This window comes from Musa acuminata, chromosome BXJ2-7 (genome assembly GCF_036884655.1).
Source record: "Musa acuminata AAA Group cultivar baxijiao chromosome BXJ2-7, Cavendish_Baxijiao_AAA, whole genome shotgun sequence".
In the NCBI taxonomy this organism is placed as follows: domain Eukaryota; kingdom Viridiplantae; phylum Streptophyta; class Magnoliopsida; order Zingiberales; family Musaceae; genus Musa; species Musa acuminata.
Window position 1 is genome coordinate 22334034 of NC_088344.1, and position 19287 is coordinate 22353320.

At 39.8% G+C, this 19287-nt stretch overlaps 2 long non-coding RNA genes and 1 pseudogene across 4 annotated transcripts; all 3 read right to left on the reverse strand.

Moving 5' to 3' along the window:
* Nucleotides 1-2805: 2805 nt before the first annotated feature.
* LOC135617347 (uncharacterized) lies at nucleotides 2806-10152 on the reverse strand. 3 transcript variants are annotated; one of them, XR_010488696.1, is made up of 8 exons: nucleotides 9830-10152; nucleotides 7558-7679; nucleotides 7412-7474; nucleotides 7188-7306; nucleotides 6939-7060; nucleotides 5471-5829; nucleotides 4487-4541; nucleotides 2806-3218 (listed from the first exon to the last, which is right to left on the reverse strand). It is a non-coding gene; the product is annotated as an uncharacterized LOC135617347 (long non-coding RNA). The 3 variants fall into 3 exon arrangements; XR_010488694.1 differs by lacking the exon at nucleotides 4487-4541; XR_010488695.1 differs by lacking the exon at nucleotides 2806-3218 and having other exon boundaries at nucleotides 3228-4541.
* Nucleotides 5008-5209, reverse strand: LOC135618110 (small nucleolar RNA snoR143; annotated as a pseudogene).
* A 2483-nt stretch (nucleotides 10153-12635) lies between the features above and the next one.
* On the reverse strand, nucleotides 12636-18169 carry LOC135617349 (uncharacterized). Its single transcript, XR_010488699.1, has 4 exons — nucleotides 17783-18169; nucleotides 15372-15639; nucleotides 15148-15266; nucleotides 12636-13148 (listed from the first exon to the last, which is right to left on the reverse strand). It is a non-coding gene; the product is annotated as an uncharacterized LOC135617349 (long non-coding RNA).
* Between the last annotated feature and the right edge of the window lie 1118 nt (nucleotides 18170-19287).

Here is a 19287-nt window from a genome sequence, read left to right on the forward strand (position 1 = left end):
ATATGCATTTGGATTTTCGATGGATCAATGCGTTCCAGATCGAAATCAACATGCGAAGGACCTCGTTGGCATACAGGGGCAAATGATCACCCTCCTCGTCCCTCTGATTGGTTCCGTCAGCTCCCACCCTCAAACCACAAGGCAATACTGGAGGAAGCAGCTCACATACCTCCTCCGTCTTCGCGATCATCGAACCAACCTGAAATCGATCGAAGAAAACTCAAAATCAGCCCTAAAATCCATGCATTACGCTGAAAAATGAGGTGTTTCGGACAAAATGCTCACCTCCGTTCCCGAGCAGAGACAGATCGAACGGGGCGAAGGGCTCGGTGGATTTGGAGCCACAAAGAAGATGAGCACGTGCGAAAGTTAATGTCAAATTAAATATATAATACGACGCTAAAATCTTATAAATATAATTAATTTGGGGATTCGGAATCCAGAACAGGAAACACGCTTCAAGAATCACTCTGCGCGCCCATTGCCTACATATATATATCGCACGCCTCTCCCACTCTCACTCCGTCTTCTCGCCCCTGCGCCTCTCGCCTCTCCTCTGCTCCATTCTCCTCCTCGTTGATTTCCTCTCCTCCCCTAGTCAAGAAACCGTCTTTGGTCGTCCATCCATGGAGCCCATCGACCTCGTACCGAGCGGCTACAGGTTCCTTCCCACGGCGGAGGAACTCTTGGTTGACTACCTCGCCAACTGGGTCGCCGGCGCACCGCTCCCTGGCCGCGCTGTCGCCTTCGCGGACGTCTACGGCACCGAGCCGTGGAATCTTCTCGGCAGCGATCGGCAGGAGGGCTATTTCTTTGCGGAGCGCAAGCCCGAGAACAGCGGCGGCTCGCGCGTCGATCGAAAGGCCGGCAGCATTTCTTGGACTCTGTACAAAAAGCAAGAAACCGTTAAGTCCATGGTCGGCGGGCGCGAGATGGTGGTCGGGCGAAAGAGCTGCCTTTCTTTCAACGATGGTCGGCGGAAGAACTCCGGGTGGACGATGTACGAGTTCGAAATGTGTTCGTCCGGCGGCTTCGAGAGACGAGTTCTCTGTCACGTCAAGAGAAGCTCGCATTGTGCCTACTCCGGCGGCACCACCATCAAAACGGTTGAGACCACCTCGGAGGCCGCGACAGACACGGTCACCGGCGACAGCTTCGTTGGGCTAAAGAGAAATAGAGACGAATCTTCTACTCTCTCGGCAAAAGCATCGACTCTCTCAAAGAAGCCATGCTGGGGGTTGGTTGCACATCCCGGCAGAGCATTGCAGTCGGACGTCTCACCACATCCAACCGCGGTGGTGCAATCCGACGTCTCACCACCTCCAACCGCGGTGGTGCAATCCGACGTCTCACCACCTCCAACCGCGGTGGTGCAACATCCCTCATTGGCTCCTGCTGTGACACCCCCACCCCCGGAGAGTCATCTTTCCTCTGTCGACTCCGTTGCACCGAACGAAGCCGGAGTCGCAGCCGCCTCTCCATCATCAATGGACGTTGGTGGAGGTGAGCTCCCGATAACTACGGAAGAACTGGAAGCATTCTTGGCTTCATCTTCTTCGTCGGTCGATCTTGGCGGTGTGCAGAACTGCACCGACGATGCGTTCTTCGCCGGAGAGCTTGAAGCCTTGCCGATGTCGGATGACACCGACACAGCCACGACTACCATCCCGAAGGCCTCACCGCCAGCCCTTGTCGATCTTCTCTCGATGTCCGATGACACTCGGATTGATTCGACCACGGTCGCAGATGTTTCCTCCTCATCGTCGTTGATAGACTTGGTTGCGTGTGAGCAGATGTACAGCACCGACGATGACTTCTTCGCGAGCCTGGAACATGTCCATGCCTTGTTGATGTCCGATGACACGATTCCAGCCTCGCTGATGTTTGGCACCAACACTGATTCAACCACGGTCGCAGCGGCTTCGTCGTCGTCATCGATCGACATTGTTGGGTGTGAGCAGACGGAGATCATAGATGATAATTACGACTTCCCTATTGATTCGACTATGACCTGGTGGTTGGATTTGTAGCTTGCTTGTATGAAAACTTATACGGAAAATGATGTTTGTTCATGTATATCATAACATTGGAAGGGAAAGAAAATTTTATGTTCTTGTAAATATTGGCCATAACAAAGTTCAATTTTCATCTCATGTTTTGTTTGTTGTTTCCTTAATATGATGGCATATATAAGAAATGGTATCAATGTTGTTTCGTCAAGTTCAAAGAGAAAGAGTGATCATATGATATCAACAGGTTCTCTCAACCTCAGACTTTGCTGGTTTGGACGACTGGTATCGAAGGCAAGGCAGCAAATTTGATCAATCATCTTTTGGAAACATGTTCCAACTTTTTTGTTTCCGAGTGAAGTCCACAACAACAACAGAAACAAATAACAAAGCTGCTGCAAGTCAATCCATCGTTAAAAACCTTTAATCACTGAATCGATACTATCGAAAACCAAACCTTTAATCACTGAATCGATAAAAAAATTCCATGGTTTGAAGCAATTGACAATGCCCAAAAAAATTCTAACTGATATGCAAAAGATTAAACACACATATCATAGTAGGAAATGCATTCTCTCCAGAAATCTGCATCATGTTAAATTCATTAGATGAATATCATAGTATCAACAACTAGTCCTGATAAGCCACCGTTAAGAAATACAAGACAATTGAGATAGAAGAACATACCATTCATCTTACGACTCGAAAAAATTGTCAAATTACATCTAAATTACATATTCAGAATTTTGAATAAATTTAAACAACCAATCTGAGTCTACTATTCCAGCTTTGGAAGTTACATACGAATTCAAATAATTAATATTAAGTCTACAAAACAGTAAAAATTTGTGGGAGTAACCACGTCGGTTTTCAAAACAAATGATAAGAACAAATAACACTCCTGAGAAGATTGGAACAAACTAAGATATGGGCCCAAGGACTCCCAATCTTCCTTCATGTTAATCTATGACTAGTTCAAGCGCATAAATCAGAAGAACTTTGTCTTGTTACATGCCGGAAGCTTATGAAGAAGAAATGTAATCCTAATTCCTTTTGCAAAGGTTGTAGCATTCAAATTCTTTTGGAATGTAACTCCTCTTCCTCCTTTGAGGCATGAATTATAACATGATCTGGCAAAGGAGTCATAGTGCCCTGCTTTCTTTTAGGATCCTAGTCCTGCATGATCTTTACTTCGATATCGAGGACGCCCTGACATTTTTAAAAGCAAAAGGTCAGTTAAAATGGATCATTAAGCACTTGAATATATATATATATATTTCTCCAGGTATATCTGTGTTTTTATTACTGTTTAGAAAGTCAATAAATTTATCCATCTAAATTTCAGCACAAACAAGGTTAGTACAATAAAAAATTCGAAGCATTTAGGTACAACCGACCAGACAAGCATTTCTAGTTGAAGTTGTCAATAGGCAAGTATCTATATGAGCATTGCGAGGAAACCAAGCTCTATTAAAGTAATCATGCCGCACTAGAGATGTAGAAAGAATTCAGGGACAGAAGTATCAAATAGGAAGAACAAAAAGTCATCTCCTTCATCATGTGGCACTAGTGATGTAGAAATAAAGCAAAATAGAAGAAAAAGAAAGATATTTTGAGTTTTTCCCTCTCCTCAAGCATTTAAACTTAGCCAAGCCAAATTATTCTTATTGCAGAGTTTAAGCTCATCAGCATCCAGAGAGGTGATCAAGAAGGCAAGATACTTGAAAAGGAGAGTTTGGATTCAAACAATAAAAAAAGTTAAGAACACAGTTTGACGAAAATTGTTCTTGATGCTTTCAACATGTGTATGAGACAAATTCCTACTGCAGTCAACCATGCAGCAGCAACAAAATCATAATGCTTGAAGTTGCAGCAAAAACACACAGGCATTGGCAACCGTTATAAATGAAGAAAAAACCAAGAATCCAATTGCAATGACTTAATGACTTCATCAAAATTTTGACTGTAACAATCATTTTGCTGCCGTCATCAGAATAGTTTCATTGAAAAATTTTCTACCATAAACTACTTATCCCAGTTACCATCAGAAATTATCTTTGTTTGCTGTTCTTCCAAGATCAGTTATGCATGTCATTTCAAGCTTGAGTTGAACAGAATCATGCCATGATCTAAGAACTGGCATTTACTGGAGTCTCTATGCATGTTACACACAAAATAATCCACCTCATTCAGAGAGTATGCCACGAATTCAAACTTGAGTTCAATAGAGAGTTAGGAATAGAGAATCTCGGAGACACTATGGACGGAAGGATAGAGAAAAATAAGACAGGAGAGAAATAGGAAAACTTGATTTCGAAATAAATATATATATCAAATTAAACATATAAACCTAATTAATTAATTAATTAATTAATCTTGGGGCTTTAGGAAACACAGGATTTAGATTTGGATTCTGTTCAAGAAACGATCCAACAGCCGTATCTATCATTACAAACATATAAGCGCTTCACTCTCACTTTGCTCTCCTCTCCTATGCTCCCTTCTCCTCCATGTTAAGAAGGAATGACACTCCTGAGAACAAATAACAAATGATAAGGAACAAATAATAATACTTCTGGAAAGATTGGACTCCCAATCTTCAATCTACGACGAGTAGAAACATATAAATTAGAAAAACTTTGGCTTATCAAGAAGAAATGTAATCTCAATTCTTTTTTTTTTACAAAGGTTATAGCATTCAAATTCTTCTCGTCACTCTAAAATTTAAATCTCTAAAAGTAATAGGTCAGTTAAAATGGGATCATTAAGAACTTGAATATATATTTCTCCAGGGATATCTATGTTTTCATTGCTATTTAGGAAGTAAATAAATTCATCCATCTAAATTTCAGCACAAGCAATGTTACTGTAGTAAAAAATTTGAAGCATTTAGACACAACAGACAAGTATTTCTAGTTTGAAGTTATCAATAGGCAAGTCGTTATATGAGCAATGCTAGAAAACCAAGTTCTATTAAAGCATTGTAAGGTGTACAACTATATATGAGATGGTATTAATGAACAAACTGAAACTGTAGTCAAGTCATTTGTGGATCCATCCATGGTTGTCTGACCACTATCATCGACTGAATAGTTTTCATTTTATGCATTGTTGCTAAAGACCCCAAAATTAGAACAGCAGAGGCCAAAAGATTACAACCAACAAATGCATAATAAGAATGGAAAGCTTACTTAATGCAAGGAATCACTTTACAACCAATTGCACACAAATCATCTAGTCTCAAACCCATATTTAAACAAAGGCCATGCAAGGAAGAACCAGAATGTCCTCATAATTGTTAAACTGATTCCAATGAAAAACTGCATGAATGTGGCACACTCACTTGTAAGTTCTTTCAAGCATCTTAGACAAACAATTCCAATGAAAAACCTTTTTTTCAAGCAAGATAGACAAAATCTAAATTAAATTGCCACAGACAAAATGTCTAACGATGAGCTCACCTCCGAGAAGCTTGTACCAGAAAGATAGCCCAAGCAATTGCACAAAGCCCTCTGTTGTTGACCTTCGGTGTAGAGCTCCACACCATTTTCCAAAAAGTTGAATCTTTACTGGACCACAGAAGTCAACTCCAATATCCTTCTCCCCTTCTCACCATACACAATTATGATACGAAGTCCAAATCGGGTGTACCACCAAGGCTTAACATAGATTGGAGATCGATATCAAGTACGTTCAGGGTCCTGGCGGCTCTAATAATGATCACCGATGCTGACCTCAACACTGGAGTACCCGTCCACAGCTCAGTGGTTCTTGTGAGGACGTCACTAAGCTCCGCAAAGAACACACCATCACCAACAAACTAGAACATAGGAAAATAAAATCCACAAAGTGTTACAATAAGAAACAATCTAGGGAGATACTTAACGTTAGGGTTCGTGAAACTTTGTGTGAGTGAAGATTGGAGATCGCTTCGATTGCCATCTCAATGGTCGAGCATCGGATGACGACATTAAAAAAAGACACATCAAACTTTGACATATTAAATAAAAGATATTATTTAAAAATAAAAATATAATCATATAAATGGATCTTAGTTTATTATTTTATAATGTTTAAATCAATTTTTAACTAGTTATTTTGAAAATGTATAATTTTAATTATATATTAATAATGCTAATCTTTTTGTAATGTATAAAATTAAAATAATGAACAATTTAAGGGTTTCAACTAAATAAAAACCAAATAAAAAAGAATTTAATTTCCATCAATTAATCATTTAATGATAGTTTTATCATTTATGAAAAATAAACTGAACTGCAAAAAAAAAAAAAAATGAGATGCTCAATGCAAAAATATATAACATTGAGGATTATTCTAGGGAAATCTTACAATAAAATAAACATCTTTATGGAAAAAGGGGCTCACAAATCTTATTAATTTAACTTCGTAAAAAATATTTTTTTAAAACTAAAAAAAATATTTGAATATGATAAGGCATTTGATTTTAACCTTTAAAAATTATTTTTTTTCTCATTTTTTTAATAATATATATGCATGACAAAGATTTTTAAGAGACCATAAGCAAATAAATGTCAGATGGCATACCGAAAGATAAAACACTCGATCAATGTCTGCATTACAACTATCCATGCCTTTCACAAAACACATTCTATACAAATTTGGATGTAGAAAGAAGCCCAAAAGTCATAGCAAAAGATCGGATAAAATATACAGGATTTTTCTACCACGATTGTTAGACTAAATAATCAAACTATAGGAAGACAACTATAAAAAGCCTCCTTTTCATTTCAAGGTAATATACACTCATCACTATTAAATTTCCAATAAAATTTTATCACAGATCGCCTAGGTTTTAAGGGGAAGAAACTGAACAAAGATAAAAGATCTCTAGCATGTAGTGCTGAAGAGAAAAATGAACAGAACCTAACAGACAATTTATAGTCTTACCGGGAATCAATAAAGCTTCACTAAATATATGGGCTGCAGGTAATGCTCATTCAACATGCCCACACTTAGCTTTGCTGACCTAAAAACTTGACATCCGCATGCATCTTAACTCGAATGAAACACTAATGAAATGATAAGATACTGCATTAGATTTCAGATAGTGTCAATTGTTAGACACAAAGGAGATGAAATCCATAACTAACACATCCACTAGAAGATTCAAGTTCAAGATAGAAGGTAACAGCTTACATGGTACTACATTGAGCAAGGCGTGACAAAGTAGCATAAGCAGCAGTAGCAGCTGCCTCGAGCAGCTGTTTAACCTTGGTGAGGTAGTCACTCATAGCCTCCTCCTTTGGCTTCCTCCCCTGTCAATTTTACTAATATTAAATAAGAAATAAATTTTGTCCAACAAGTTATATATATTTATTTATATTTATATATATAAGATTTGTCAAGTGGATTTTGTAAACCTTCAACAGCCTTCCAAGCTTCTCATTTGGCTCTATCCCTCATATTGAATATACCAGGTCAACCTGCAAAGAAACAAAAGATAAAAGTGTCAAAATTTTATTTGGCAAAGATTGAAAATAACGAATCAGAATATATTAAGGAGCACATTCTAGTATTCACTGGTCCGACAGTCGCTTGGTAGTAAAGCCCATACAGGAACAATTTGCTCTTCTTAGTAGTATTTACAGGTAACGTTTTAGCTTTTGCAGCATATTCTTCAAAATCTACCTGCAAAAGATTAGATATCATCATCTAGTTAAGTTTTCGCAGATAAAAGAAATATATTGACTCGAAATGTACTATGTGGCACAATAACCAATACTATCAAGACAGATTCTTAGAAGCAAACACTTATAAAAATAAATCAGAAACTAGGAAACAAATAAAGAAACAATCTTAATACTTATGGACTACATATAACAAAGGTCATATGCTAAGTAAAAATGAAAAAAAAATGAATGACCGAACAGCCTCAATGACATAAATAAGAAGAAATGATAATTAATAACAATAACACAAAAATAAGTCCATCTTTTCAATTCAACTATTTGGAAGAAATGGGGAGCAGAAGACCAAGACTTCTTTTATTTGTTTTCTTTTCCTCTTCTGAGAAATGTTTTTTCTTTCGCGTCCAAAAATAAGTGTGCAATAGAGTATGATTTAGGAAAAGTTGTTTCTTCTTATGTGTGCACACATGCACACATAACAAGAACATCAACTGGGGAAAATTGATAGCAGATTCTAGCAATTATATTTATTACTTTAGGGCCACTAATTTCAGGCGTTATGGTTTTTCTTGCTCATTGTAGCAATTATTCACAAACATTTGAAGAGTTTAAGCCTCGCTGTATCTGAAAAAATTAAGATACCAACTTCATATTTTTTTCATAGATATAACATAAATGAAATTGTCTCTATTTTTCATTAGATACCAAAATTTAAAATTGAATGATGATGGACGATGCTCTTGCAAAGATTCTCCAACTATTATTATGAATCCAATGAAATATAAATTGATGAAAAGGATCTACATTCCAGTTATTCTTATGCATACAGATATGCAACTTGGAATTGGACCATTGAATGTTATCAGAGTTCTTTTAGAGTACATCAGAAATGGTATTACCTACAGGAACCAAAACTAGATTAGGAGTGCATGAGATCTATCAACAAGTACACAAATAGAAGAACTGATAATAGACACATGAAACAGTCTCAAATAGATTTTTGAAGTAGGTTCAAAATAAGCTCTCCATGTTAAAGGTAATGTATATCCTTGAGGGTGAGGCAAAGAGTTATACAGATCCATACAAGTTTGTTTTCCAGGCATCAAGAGTGTTGGAAGATTGTCTCTGAAGCTCACTAGATTTTTAACCATGTCTTTATCCATCATATGTATAGATTTTCAAAACATGCATCTCTAGTGTATCGCACGATTTTAAACAGGCGCATGCTTCCTATGGTCTTTGTGAAATCAATCTCGTTCGCTAGACTGAACACTAAAACTCCATCCTTTATGATATGGCTTCTTCAAGCTTTTGCAAGGATATATAATTTACCATCTAAAATGATCAACTCTACTTATAAGAAATTGTCAAAGCAACCCCGATCTAATTATAAAATACAAATCATTTCCATTCACAAATACAAATCAAAGACTACTATTCATCCAAAATTAAAAACAAAAGTCTCTGATGCTTCAAATTTCACATAGCTACAATTTTAGCTACACTTTCCAAATTGTGATAGAATTTAAGAGTGAGATCTATAGTTATGGTCAACAAAATACTCAATATCAGACGTCTCTTGGCCCATCAAAAGACAAACGGATCATTTCTGACGCACTTCTGCATCATGTAATATGATCAATGCATCTTACCTATCCTTCCATCGCCATGTTCTTGCCTTCGTTATGAGGCTTAGGCCATGGAAGAGTTCAAAAGGACTCAACCAACAATATCGACAAAGAAAATAAAGGGGGTGACATAAAGATTCTTTCTAGTCTCAAGAAGCTAATCACTGTACAAATCGATCAGACACTAACTACTAAATCAACCCTTCACCAAATGATCAAGGAAGCCTCTGATCTTAACTGAGAAAGGGGCCTCATGCATTCATGCTCTCCAGATCCATGAAACTACATGAATGTCAGCATATGGCTCCATACAACAGCTTGAAAGGTTCAAATCGAAGAATAACCAGCCAAAGAACTGCAGATGTTCTAGGCAAAATAAGATCATTATGACTAACATACACGCACAGTCAGAGCTCTAAGATTAGGTCACCACATCCCCAAAAAAAAGGGAAAAATTAGCAAAATAGAACACAACAACAGGAAAAGAGGATCAGAAATCAAGTGGCGATGTTGTTCTCATCACCTGCAGACCCATCGCGCTCTCTATTCCTCCTCCTCCGCGTCTTTGGATTCCCGGTTGCGTCGCCGGGTCGCGAAGGACCGAGAGATTATTATGTACGCGCACGTCATTATAGGCCTCGGATTCAAAACAATATGCATTTGGATTTTCGATGGATCAATGCGTTCCAGATCGAAATCAACATGCGACGGACCTCGTTGGCATACAGGGGCAAATGATCACCCTCCTCGTCCCTCTGATTGGTTCCGTCAGCTCCCACCCTCAAACCACAAGGCAATACTGGAGGAAGCAGCGCACACACCTCCTCCGTCTTCGCGATCATCGAACCAACCTGAAATCGATCGAAGAAAACTCAAAATCAGCCCTAAAATCCATGCATTACGCTGAAAAATGAGGTGTTTCGGACAAAATGCTCACCTCCGTTCCCGAGCAGAGACAGATCGAACGGGGCGAAGGGCTCGGTGGATTTGGAGACACAAAGAAGATGAGCACGTGCGAAAGTTAATTTCAAATTAAATATATAATACGACGCTAAAATCTTATAAATATAATTAATTTGGGGATTCGGAATCCAGAACAGGAAACACGCTTCAAGAATCACTCTGCGCGCCCATTGCCTACATATATATATCGCACGCCTCTCCCACTCTCATTCCGTCTTCTCGCCCTCGCCTCTCCTCTGCTCCATTCTCCTCCTCGTTGATTTCCTCTCCTCTCCTAGTCAAGAAACCGTCTTTGGTCGTCCATCAATGGAGCCCATCGACCTCGTACCGAGCGGCTACAGGTTCCTTCCCACGGCGGAGGAACTCTTGGTTGACTACCTCGCCAACTGGGTCGCCGGCGCACCCCTCCCTGGCCGCGCTGTCGCCTTCGCGGACGTCTACGGCACCGAGCCGTGGAATCTTCTAGGCAGCGATCGCCAGGAGGGCTATTTCTTTGCGGAGCGCAAGCCCAAGAACAGCGGCGGCTCGCGCGTCGATCGAAAGGCCGGCAGCGGTTCTTGGACTCTGTACAAAAAGCAAGAAACCGTTAAGTCCATGGTCGGCGGGCGCGAGATGGTGGTCGGGCGAAAGAGCTGCCTTTCTTTCAACGATGGTCGGCGGAAGAACTCCGGGTGGACGATGTACGAGTTCGAGATGTGTTCGTCCGGCGGCTTCGAGACACGAGTTCTCTGTCACGTCAAGAGAAGCTCGCATTGTGCCTACTCCGGCGGCACCACCATCAAAACGGTGGAGACCACCTTAACGGAGGCCGCGACAGACACGGTCACCGGCGACAGCATCGTTGGGCGGAAGAGAAATAGAGACGAATCTTCTACTCTCTCGGCAAAAGCATCGACTCTCTCAAAGAAGCCATTCTGGGAGTTGGTTGCACATCCCAGCAGAGCATTGCAGTCCGACGTCTCACCACCTCCAACCGCGGTGGTGCAACATCCCTCATTGGCTCCTGCTGTGACACCCCCACCCCCGGAGAGTCATCTTTCCTCGGTCGACTCCGTTGCACCGAACGAAGCCGGAGTCGCAGCCGCCTCTCCATCATCAACGGACGTTGGTGGAGGTGAGCTCCCGATAACTACGGAAGAACTGGAAGCATTCTGGGCTTCGTCTTCGTCGTCGGTCGATCTTGGCGGTGAGCAGAACTGCACCGACGATGCGTTCTTCGCCAGAGAGGTTGAAGCCTTCCTGATGTCGGATGACACCGACACAGCCACGACTACCATCCCGAAGGCCTCACCGCCGGGCCTTGTCGATCTTCTCTCGATGCCCGATGACACTCGGTTTGATTCGACCACGGTCGCAGATGTTTCCTCCTCATCGTCGTCGATAGACTTGGTTGCGTGCGAGCAGATGCACAGCACCGACGATGACTTCTTCGTGAGCCGGGAACGGGTCCATGCCTCCTTGATGTCCGATGACACGATTCCAGCCTCGGTGATGTATGGCACCAGCACTGATTCAACCACGATCGCAGCGGCTTCGTCGTCATCATCGATCGAGATTGTTGGGTGTGAGCAGACGGAGAACATAGATGATAATGACGACTTCCTGCAATGGATTGAAGCCCTCGTGAAGTCCGATGACACCCCTATTGATTCGACTATGACCTGGTGGTTGGATCCATAGCTTGCTTGTATGAAAGCTTATACGGAAAATGATGTTTGTTCTTGTAAATATTGGCCATAACAAAGTTCAATTTTCATCTCATGTTTTGTTTGTTGTTTCCTTAATATGATGGCATCTATAAGAAATGGTATCAATGTTGTTACATCAAGTTCAAAGAGAGAGTGATCATATGATATCAACAACTTCTCTCGACCTCAGACTTTGCTGGTTTGGACGACTGGTATCAGAGGCAAGGCAGCAAATTTGACCAATCATCTTTTGGAAACATGTTCCAACTTTTTGTTTCCGAGTGAAGTCCACAACAACAACAACAAAAACAAATAACAAAGCTGCAAGTCAATCCATCGTTAAAAACCTTTAATCACTGAATCGATACTATAGAAAAACAACAGGTGTGCACTGATACTATAGAAAACCAAACCTTTAATCACTGAATAGATAAAAAAATTACAAGGTTTGAAGCAATTGACAATGGCCAAAAAAAATTCTAACTGATATGCAAAAGATTAAACACACATATCATAGTAGGAAATGCATTCTCTCCAGAAATGTGATTTCAATAGGGAGCGAGAACAACGTCTGCATCATGTTAAATTCATTAGATGAATATCATAGTATCAACAACTAGTCCTGATAAGCCACCGTTAAGAAATACAAGACAATTGAGATAGAAGAACATACCAGACTCGAAAAAATTGTTAAATTATATCTAAATTACATATTCAGAATTTTGAATGAATTTAAACAACCAATCTGAGTCTACTATTCCAGCTTTGGAAGTGTTACATACGAATTCAAATAACTAACATCAAGTCTACAAAACAGTAAAAATTTGTGGGAGTAACCACGTCGGTTTTCAAAACAAATGATAAGAACAAATAACACTCCTGAGAAGATTGGAACAAACTAAGATATGGGTCTAAGGACTCCCAATCTTCCTTCATGTTAATCTACGACTAGTTCAGCCACATAAATCAGAAGAACTTTGTCTTGTTACATGCCGGAAGGAAGCTTATGAAGAAGAAATGTAATCCTAATTCCTTCTACAAAGGTTGTAGCATTCAAATTCTTCAGGAGTGTAACTCCTCTTCCTCCTTTGGGGCATGAATTGTAAAATGATCTGGCAAAGGAGTAATGGTGCCCTGCTTTCTTTTAGGATCCTAGTCCAGCATGATCTTTACTTCGATATCGAGGACACCCTGACATGTTTAAAAGCAAAAGGTCAGTTAAAATGGATTGAATATATATATATATATATATATTTCTCCAGGTATATCTGTGTTTTTATTACTGTTTAGAAAGTCAATATATTCATCCATCTAAATTTCAGCACAAACAAGGTTAGTACAATAAAAAATTCGAAGCATTTAGGTACAACCTACCAGACAAATATTTCTAGTTGAAGTTGTCAATAGGCAAGTATCTATATGAGCATTGCGAGGAAACCAAGCTCTATTAAAGCAATCATGCCGCACTAAAGATGTAGAAAGAATTCAGGGACAGAAATATCAAATAGGAAGAACAAAAAGTCATCTCCTTTATCATGTGGCACTAGAGATGTAGAAATAAAACAAAATAGAAGAAAAAGAAAGATATTTTGAGTTTTTCCCTCTCCTCAAGCATTTAAACTTAGCCAAGCCAAATTATTCTTATTGCAGAGTTTAAGCTCATCAGCATCCAGAGAGGTGATCAAGAAGGCAAGATACTTGAAAAGGAGAGTTTGGATTCAAACAATAAAAAAAGTTAAGAACACAGTTTGACTAAAATTGTTCTTGATGCTTTCAACATATGTATGAGACAAATTCCTACTGCAGTCAACCATGCAGCAGCAACAAAATCATAATGCTTGAAGTTGCAGCAAAAAAACACAGGCATTGGCAACCGTTATAAATGAAGAAAAAACCAAGAATCCAATTGCAATGACTTAATGACTTCATCAAAATTTTGACTGCAACAATCATTTTGCTGCCGTCATCAGAAAAGTTTCATCGAAAAATTTTCTACCATATACTACTTATCCCAGTTACCATCAGAAATTATCTTTGTTTGCTGTTCTTCCAAGATCAGTTATGCATGTCATTTCAAACTTGAGTTGAACAGAATCATGCCATGATCTAAGAACTAGCATTTACTGGAATCTCTATGCATGTTACACACAAAATAATCCACCTCATTCAGAGAGTATGCCAGGAATTCAAACTTGAGTTCAATAGAGAGTTGATGAAATTACAAATTTGAGAACCCAAAATTCATTGCGTTCCTGTAGTTGATATGGAAGAAAAGGAAGGCAAAAGGCTTGAGTTGCAAATAGGAAAACAGAATTGTAAGCTACATTATTTGGAGGTAGCAAACGAGAATCTAATGGAAAAAGGAAAAAGAAAATCTTGTTTGTTGGAATCAGACTGACCATTTTCTTCTAAAAAAGAATGTCTTGTCTAATTAACTCCATAAAGCAAAGTTCCTTTTGAGCAATCGAGTCTATTAGAGAAAACTATCACAGTTTTGAGGCCAACGTGATCAAAACCAATACTATGCTTGACACAGATTTTTAAGAGACCATAAGCAAATAAATGTCGGATGACATACTGAAAGATAAAACACTCGATCAATGTCTGCATTACAACTATCCATGCCTTTCACAAAACACATTCTATACAAATTTGGATGTAGAAAGAAGCCCAAAAGTCATAGCAAAAGATCGGATAAAATATACAGGATTTTTCTACCATGACTGTTACACTAAATAATCAGACTATAGGAAGACAACTATAAAAAGCCTCCTTTTCATTTCAAGGTTATATACACTCATCACTATTAAATTTTCAATAAAATTTTATCACAGATCGCCTAGGTTTTAAGGGGAAGAAACTAAACAAAGATAAAAGATCTCTAGCATGTAGTACTGAAGAGAAAAATAAACAGAACCTAACAGACAATTTACAGTCTTACTGGGAATCAATGAAGCTTCACTAAATATATGGGCTGCAGGTAATGCTTATTCAACATGCCCACACTTAGCTTTGCTGACCTAAAAACTTGACATCCGCATGCATCTTAACTCGAATGAAACACTAATGAAATGATAAGATACTGCATTAGACTTCAGATAGTGTCAATTGTTAGACACAAAGGAGATGAAATCCATAACTAACAAATCCACTAGAAGATTCAAGTTCAAGATAGAAGGTAACAGCTTACATGGTACTACATAGAGCAAGGTTTGACAAAGTAGCATAAGCAGCAGTAGCAGCTGCCTCGAGCAGCTGTTTAACCTTGGTGAGGTAGTCACTCATAGCCTCCTCCTTTGGCTTCCTCCCCTATCAATTTTACTAATATTAAATAAGAAATAAATTTTGTCCAACAAGTTATATATATTTATTTATATTTATATATATAAGATTTTTCAAGTGGATTTTGTAAACCTTTAAAAGCCTTCCAAGCTTCCCATTTGGCTCTATCCCTCATATTGAATATACCAGGTCAGCCTGCAAAGAGACAAAAGATAAAAGTGTCAAAATTTTGTTTGGCAAAGAATGAAAATCACGAATCAGAATATATTAAGAAGCACATTCTAGTATTCACTGGTCCGACAGTTGCTTGCTAGTAAAGCCCATACGGGATCAATTTGCTCTTGTTAGTAGTATTTACAGGCAAAGTTTTAGCTTTTGCAGCATATTCTTCAAAATCTACCTGCAAAAGATTAGATATCATCATCTAGTTAAGTTTTCGCAGATAAAAGAAATATATTGACTCGGAATGTACTGTGAGGCACAATAACCAATACTATTAAGACAGATTCTTAGAAGCAAACACTTATAAATATAAATCAGAAACTAGGAAGCAGATAAAGAAACAATCTTAATACTTATAGACTACTTATAACAAAGGTCATCTGCTAAGTAAAACTGAAAAAAAAAATGAATGACCGAACAGCCTCAATGACATAAATAAGAAGAAATGATAAATAATAACAATAACACAAAACATAAGCCCATCTTTTCAATTCAACTATTTGGAAGAAATGGGGAGCAGAAGACCAAGACTTCTTTTATTTTTTTTCTTTTCCTCTTCTGAGAAATGTTTTTTCTTTCGCGTCCAAAAATAAGTGTGCAATAGAGTATCATTTAGGAAAAGTTGTTTCTTCTCATGTGTGCACACATGCACACATAACATGAACATCGACAGAGGGAAATTGATAGCAGATTCTAGCAATTATATTTATTACTTTAGGGCCACTAATTTCAGGCGTTATGGTTTTTCTTCCTCATTATAGCAATTATTCACAAACATGTGAAGAGTTTAAGCCTCGCTGTATCTGATAAAATTAAGATACCAATAAATATAACAAAAATGAAATTATGTCTCTATTTTTCATTGGATACCAAAGTTTAAAATTGAATGATGATGGATGCTCTTGCAAAGATGCTCCAACTATAATTATGATCCCAATGAAATATAAATTGATGAAAAGAATCTAAATTCGAGTTTCTCTTATGCATACAGATATGCAACTTCGAATCGGACCAATAAATGTTATTAGAGTTCTTGTAGAGTACATCAGAAATTGTATTACTTACAAGAACCAAAACTAGATTAGGAGCGCATGAGATCTACCAACAGGTACACAAGTAGAAGAACTGATAATAGACATTGAAACATTATCAAATAGATTTTTGAAGCAGCTTCAAAATAAGCTCTCCATGTTAAAGGTAATGAATGCATATCTTTGAGGGTGAGGCAAAGAGTTATACAGTTCCATACAAGTTTGTTTACCAAGCATCTAGAGTGTTGGAAGATTGTCTCTGAAGCTCACTAGATTTTTAACCATGTCTTTGATCCATCATATGTATAGATTTTCAAAACATGCATCTCTAGTGTATTGCACGATTTTAAACAGACGCAAGCTTCCTCTGGTCTTTGTGAAATCAATCTCGTTCACCAGACTGAACACTAAAACTCCATCCTTCACGATATGGCTTCTTCAAGCTTTTGCAAGGAAAGATATATAATTTATCATCTAAAAAGATCAACTCTACTTATAAGAAATTGTCAAAGCAACCCCGATCTAATTATAAAATACAAATCATTTCCATTCACAAATACAAATCAAAGACTACTAATCACCCAAAATTAAAAACAAAAGTCCCTGATGCTTCAAATTTCACATAGCTATAATTTTAGCTACACTTTCCAAATTGTGATAGAATTTAAGAGTGAGATCTATAGTTATGGTCAACAAAATACTCAATATCAGACGTCTCTTGGCCCATCAAAAGTCAAACGGATCATTTCTGACGCACTTCTGCATCATGTAATATGATCAATGCATCTTACCTATCCTTCCATCGCCATGTTCTTGCCTTCATTATGAGGCTTAGGCCATGGAAGAGTTCAAAAGGACTCAACCAACAATATCGACAAAGAAAATAAAGGGGGTGACATAAAGATTCTTTCTAGTCTCAAGAAGCTAATCACTGTACAAATCGATCAGACACTAACTACTAAATCAACCCTTCACCAAATGATCAAGGAAGCCTCTGATCTTAACTGAGAAAGGGGCCTCATGCATTCATGCTCTCCAGATCCATGAAACTACATGAATGTCAGCATATGGCTCCATACAACAGCTTGAAAGGTTCAAATCGAAGAATAACCAGCCAAAGAACTGCAGATGTTCTAAGCAAAATAAGATCATTATGACTAACATACACGCACAGTCAGAGCTCTAAGATTAGGTCACCACATCCCCAAAAAAAAGGGAAAAATTAGCAAAATAGAACACAACAACAGGAAAAGAGGATCAGAAATCAAGTGGCGATGTTGTTCTCATCACCTGCAGACCCATCGCGCTCTCTATTCCTCCTCCTCCGCGTCTTTGGATTCCCGGTTGCGTCGCCGGGTCGCGAAGGACCGAGAGATTATTATGTACGCGCACGTCATTATAGGCCTCGGATTCAAAACAATATGCATTTGGATTTTCGATGGATCAATGCGTTCCAGATCGAAATCAACATGCGAAGGACCTCGTTGGCATACAGGGGCAAATGATCACCCTCCTCGTCCCTCTGATTGGTTCCGTCAGCTCCCACCCTCAAACCACAAGGCAATACTGGAGGAAGCAGCTCACATACCTCCTCCGTCTTCGCGATCATCGAACCAACCTGAAATCGATCGAAGAAAACTCAAAATCAGCCCTAAAATCCATGCATTACGCTGAAAAATGAGGTGTTTCGGACAAAATGCTCACCTCCGTTCCCGAGCAGAGACAGATCGAACGGGGCGAAGGGCTCGGTGGATTTGGAGCCACAAAGAAGATGAGCACGTGCGAAAGTTAATGTCAAATTAAATATATAATACGACGCTAAAATCTTATAAATATAATTAATTTGGGGATTCGGAATCCAGAACAGGAAACACGCTTCAAGAATCACTCTGCGCGCCCATTGCCTACATATATATATCGCACGCCTCTCCCACTCTCACTCCGTCTTCTCGCCCCTGCGCCTCTCGCCTCTCCTCTGCTCCATTCTCCTCCTCGTTGATTTCCTCTCCTCCCCTAGTCAAGAAACCGTCTTTGGTCGTCCATCCATGGAGCCCATCGACCTCGTACCGAGCGGCTACAGGTTCCTTCCCACGGCGGAGGAACTCTTGGTTGACTACCTCGCCAACTGGGTCGCCGGCGCACCGCTCCCTGGCCGCGCTGTCGCCTTCGCGGACGTCTACGGCACCGAGCCGTGGAATCTTCTCGGCAGCGATCGGCAGGAGGGCTATTTCTTTGCGGAGCGCAAGCCCAAGAACAGCGGCGGCTCGCGCGTCGATCGAAAGGCCGGCAGCGGTTCTTGGACTCTGTACAAAAAGCAAGAAACCGTTAAGTCCATGGTCGGCGGGCGCGAGATGGTGGTCGGGCGAAAGAGCTGCCTTTCTTTCAACGATGGTCGGCGGAAGAACTCCGGGTGGACGATGTACGAGTTCGAAATGTGTTCGTCCGGCGGCTTCGAGAGACGAGTTCTCTGTCACGTCAAGAGAAGCTCGCATTGTGCCTACTCCGGCGGCACCACCATCAAAACGGTTGAGACCACCTCGGAGGCCGCGACAGACACGGTCACCGGCGACAGCTTCGTTGGGCTAAAGAGAAATAGAGACGAATCTTCTACTCTCTCGGCAAAAGCATCGACTCTCTCAAAGAAGCCATGCTGGGGGTTGGTTGCACATCCCGGCAGAGCATTGCAGTCGGACGTCTCACCACATCCAACCGCGGTGGTGCAATCCGACGTCTCACCACCTCCAACCGCGGTGGTGCAATCCGACGTCTCACCACCTCCAACCGCGGTGGTGCAA